This window comes from Ursus maritimus (assembly GCF_017311325.1).
Source record: "Ursus maritimus isolate PB19 chromosome X unlocalized genomic scaffold, ASM1731132v1 scaffold_X1, whole genome shotgun sequence".
Taxonomy (NCBI): domain Eukaryota; kingdom Metazoa; phylum Chordata; class Mammalia; order Carnivora; family Ursidae; genus Ursus; species Ursus maritimus.
In genome coordinates, this window is record NW_024423319.1 from 2,486,214 (window position 1) to 2,491,322 (window position 5,109).

The window sequence follows — 5,109 nt, forward strand, 5'->3', positions numbered from 1 at the left end:
GCACTTTGGGCCTCCCCAGATGATCTAGGATCACCTCCCCATCTCAAGTCCTTAACTCAATCACATCTGTAGTGCCTTTTGCCATATGAGGTCACATTCACAGGTTCCAGGAATTAGAATGTGAACATTTTTGGGGGCCACTACATGTCTACTGGCCTTGGCCACATGGGCCCTGAGCAGTACAGGGAGAGACAGAAGCCTGGGAGCACAGCCGGGCCAAAGCCTGCCCCTTCTGGAAAATTCTGCTGTCTGCCAGGATTTATAGCACAATTTGAAAGGAATGTAAGAATTGAGGAACAGGTCTAAAATACTTAATCTCTGTAACAGTTAAGTCCCATGTACCTAGAAGTTGATTATGCTTTTTTGGGAACAGAGAAAGATTGGGAAGGCCCTGGCCCAGCTGGAATCCAATGACCTCAGAATCACAGCCCGTGGAGGGAAAGGCCACACTGCAGTCACATAACAGGGAAGAAGCTGGTGAATTGATCAGTCCATTGGGAACTGACTACCCAGGGGCTCAGACAGGCTTGTGGGGTGGCCTCTCATAACTGTCTTGTTTCCTGTTTTAGTTGCTTTTCCTGCTTTGTTACAAATATTGAGGCCCCACTTTGGTCTCAGAAGGGATCTGTGCACACTCTACATTCTGTCACTCTTGTCAGCTTCAGGTTCTCTGTCATGCTGGTTCAAGCCCCGAGGGTCTTTTTTCCCACCTCCTTTCCTCTCACCATTTGGCTGATTCAATTTTCCCATGTGTCACCATCTCTATTCACTTTGCTCACACGTCTCCCCTCTCTCCTCCAGACCACTGTGATGGCCTCCTCTGGCTTGCTTGGCCTCCAAGTCAGTCTCCTTCAAGCCCTTCGCCACCCAGAAGCAGAGAGATCCTTGACAAGTGTGAGTCGCATCTTGCCCTGATACTTCAAGCTGCTCAGTAGCCCCTAGCTACCTGCAGTGGAGAGGCCAAGGCTGACAGTAGAACTGGCTCGGACTCCCCAGCTCTGGGGTCTGGAAGTCTGAGATGGACACGTGGGCGGGGTTGGTTCCTTCTGAGAACTCTGAGGGAGAGTCTGCTCCTCCGTTTTCAGATGGTAGCGGCAATCCTAAGCATTCTTTGGCCTGTGGCCATTTCGGTCCACTCTCTGTCCCCATGTTCACCTTGTCTTCTCTGTTTCTGTGTGTGTCTTTCTCATCTTCTATATTTTATGCGGATGCTGGTCATTGGGTTTAGGGCCCACCCTAATCCAGAATGATCACATATTGAGATCCTTCACTTAATCATATCTGTAAAGACCCTTTCCCCAAATAAGCTCACATTCAGAGCTTCCACGTGGACATGTCTTTTGGGGGACCACCATTTGATTCTCTACAACAGGTGTATTAGTTTTCTATTGCTGTATAACAAATGACCAAAAACTTAGTGGCTTTAAACAGCACACATTTCTTATCTCCCAGGCTCCCTGAGGTGGGAGTGTGGGCTTAGCTGCCCCTCTGCTCAGGACCCCACCAGGCTGCAATCCAGTTGTGCTCTCATTTGAATGTGTGAGCCTCAATGTTTCTGGAAGCAGCCCTTAGGTAATGATGGATGGGAGGAAGTCTCAATTAAAAAAAATCACCATTAAAGAACTTAAAGCAATATTCAAAAATTTCCCAGAAAAAAATAGGCTCCAGGCATTTGAAAATTTTTTTACCAAGAATTTCAAGGATTTCTTAAGTTATACAAACTATCCCAGCAATAAGAAAATGAGGAAAATCTACCAAATTTTATTTTTATGAATCTAGTATAACATTAAAATGGACAAGTATAGGAAGTTACAGCTAAAAAATCCTAAAGAAAATATTAGCAAATCAAATTCTGCAACTAAAACCTCTGGTTTGTACATTGACTTTTGTGGTGTATGAATTATGTCTCAATAAAGTTGTTAAGAAAACACTGAATCCGGGGCACCTGGGTGGCACAGTCGTTAAGCATCTGCCTTCGGCTCAGGGTGTGATCCTGGCGTTCTGGGATCGAGCCCCACGTCAGGCTCCTCCACTAGGAGCCTGCTTCTTCCTCTCCCACTCCCCCTGCTGGTGTTCCCGCTCTTGCTGGCTCTCTCTCTGTCAAATAAATAAAAATCTTTAAAAAAAAAAAAACACTGAATCCAACAGTATATTAAACACACACACACACACTACAACGAAGTAAGATATATCCGAGGAACACAAGGATGGTTCAGCATCAGAAAAATATATCATTGTCATTCAATGCATATAAAATTAAAGGAAAAAAAATATTACCATCTCAATAGATCCAGAATAGGCATTAGATATAAATCAATACTTGTACCAGATGAAAATTCGTAACAAACTAACAATAGAGATAACTTCCTTAACCTAATAAAGGTTAGCTACCAAAAAACCTACAGCAGGGGCGCCTGTGTGGCTCAGTCAGCTAAGTGTCTGCCTTTGGCTCAGGTCATGATCTCAGGGTCTTTGTAGCGAGCTCCGCATCTGGCTCCCTGCTCAGCAGGGAATCTGCTTCTCCTTTTGCCCCTCCCCCTGCTCGTGCTCTCTCTCCGTCTCAAATAAATAAATAAAATCTTTTTAAAAAGCCTACAGCAGCCATCATACTTGTTGGGGAATAAATTCCCTCTGCCTGCTACCACGACTGTTTACCTTTGCCCTGGAAGTACTAGCCAATGCAATGAGAAAAAGAAATAAGCAGGATGGGTATTTTAAAAAAGGAGACTTATCAGCATTTGAGAATTATTGAATTGTGGATTCTATATCACAAGAAAGAAGAGAATCAATGAGCAACTTATTAAAATTAAAAAAAACTGCACCAAGGTAGCCAGATAGAAGATTGGCATATATAGATCGCTATTCTTCAACACTATCGATCACCAAGTAGGAATGGAGAGACAAAGGAGATACAATTCATAAGAGCGATACCAATGAAAAGGTATCTGTGAGTAAACCTAACAGAAAATGTGCAACACCTTTGTGGAGATAATTATCAAACTTAAGAATGTAAAAGGTTGCCTAATTAAATATTTGAAGGGATGTACTATACTCATGAAAGAGAAGGCTTGGCATTACAAATATGACAATTCTTACCCAAATTAATCCCTGAATTAAATATAAATTCAACGTATTTGTGGGAACCTGACAAACAGATCTTAAAATTTACATGGATGATTAAAGTGGTAAAGATCGTACAGTATTTTTTTTAAAAGAACAAAGAAGAGTACTTGCCTTATCAGATATCAAGAAAATTTCAGCTCTAGTAATTAAAGCAGCCTGGTATTGGCTCAGAAAGAGGAAGAGACTTTTACATATCTAATATATGACAAAGGAGGGATCATGAGCAAGTAGGAAAGAAGAGTGTCTTCAATAAAGGGTGATGGGACAATTCAGTGCTCCACATGGACAAAAAGAAAAGTTCTTATCTTACTCCATTCTCAAAAATCATTTCTGGAGGAGTTAAATACATAAATGTGAAAAACCAAAATTCAAATACCATTAAAATAAAATAAGACAAATGGCTGGTAGTAGGAATTTTCTGAAACTTTCTTAAATAAGACATGAAAAGCACAAAAGCAAAGAGATACATTTCACTACATCAAAATTAAAAACTGTATTGATGAAAATCACCATTAACATGGCTTATAACTAAACGATAGACTGGAAGAAGATATTATCAATGTATAAAACAGACAAGGAATTCATTTCAAAACTTTAATCAAGAACTCCTACAGATCAGGAGGAAAATGACAAATCATACAACCAAAAAATAGGCTGAGATATAAGCCGAAAATTCATCATAGAAGAAATAAAAATGACCAATACATCTATAAAAAGATATTACATATGATTAGATATCAGGGGACTATAAGTTAAAATATCAGCAAGTTACTGTTTTTATTCACCAAGTTGACCAAAGAAATTTCAAGTGCTGGCAGGGTGCAGGGAGGATGGTATTCTCTTACATTTCTGAGGGGGGTGTAAATTGACAGAGCCATTCTGTTCTACAGAACAATTTGACAATAAAAAGTAAAATAAGAGTGAACGCTGTATGATACAGAGACATTTTTTTAAATAACAGGGCAAGATTGGAAATAATCTAAACATCCATCAGGAGGAAAATAGGTAAATAAGACATGTTTTAATTAGATGATGAAATGCTGCACAGTGATCCATTCATTCAACTATATTTCAGTCAGTGAACAAAATGAAGTCTGTGCCCTCATGAAGCATACACTCTGAAGAGAGGAGACAGACAATAAACATGTACGTATAGCTTATCAGACGGTAGTTAGAAGAGGTAGGATAAAGCAGGTGCGGGAGATAGAGTGTATGAAGGAGGGAGCAGTAACAAGCAATAATTTATATATATTATATATATTATATTATATTATGTTATATTATATTATTTTATTATATTATATTATATTATGTTATGTTATAAACATGTATATGTAAAGTTTATCCTTCAAAGCAGCAATCCCACTTCTAGGAACCTACTCTCAAGGTATGCTTTGAGCAATACGAAAATGCATATATACAATGTTGTTTATTGCAGCTTTATTTATAATTGAACAATATTGGAATGTTGGAAACTACCCAGATGTCTAGACACAGAAGCAAGAATGAGGAAGCTCTCTGTGAATTGATATAGAATGAAATACAGGGGTTATTGTTGAGTAAAAAAAGCAAAGTGGAAAGTTGATATACAGTGTGGTGTCTTTTGTGTAATAAAGAAGGAAAAGTAAGGAAATATGCATGCATCTGCTAATCATTACAAAAAGAAACATGAAAAAGATAACCCAGAAAACAAAGAAGTTGGTTATCTACAGCGGGTGGGGGACACAGAGCAGAAGGAGTACAGGAGGGAGTTGTATGCCTTTTTGATTAGATTCGACTTTTGTGATCATGTTAATGTTCTTCATATTCAGAAAGAAAAATCAGTAAGAATGGGAAAGGGAAAAGGCTTAAAACTGAAAGCAAACGAACCTAACTATATATCAACTGTATACTATAACCGCATTGAAAGGGAAAGAAAACACCAAGTAACTCACAAACGCTATTTTTGAAAACTCTTTTTAAAGCTTACTTAACTATTTACTCACA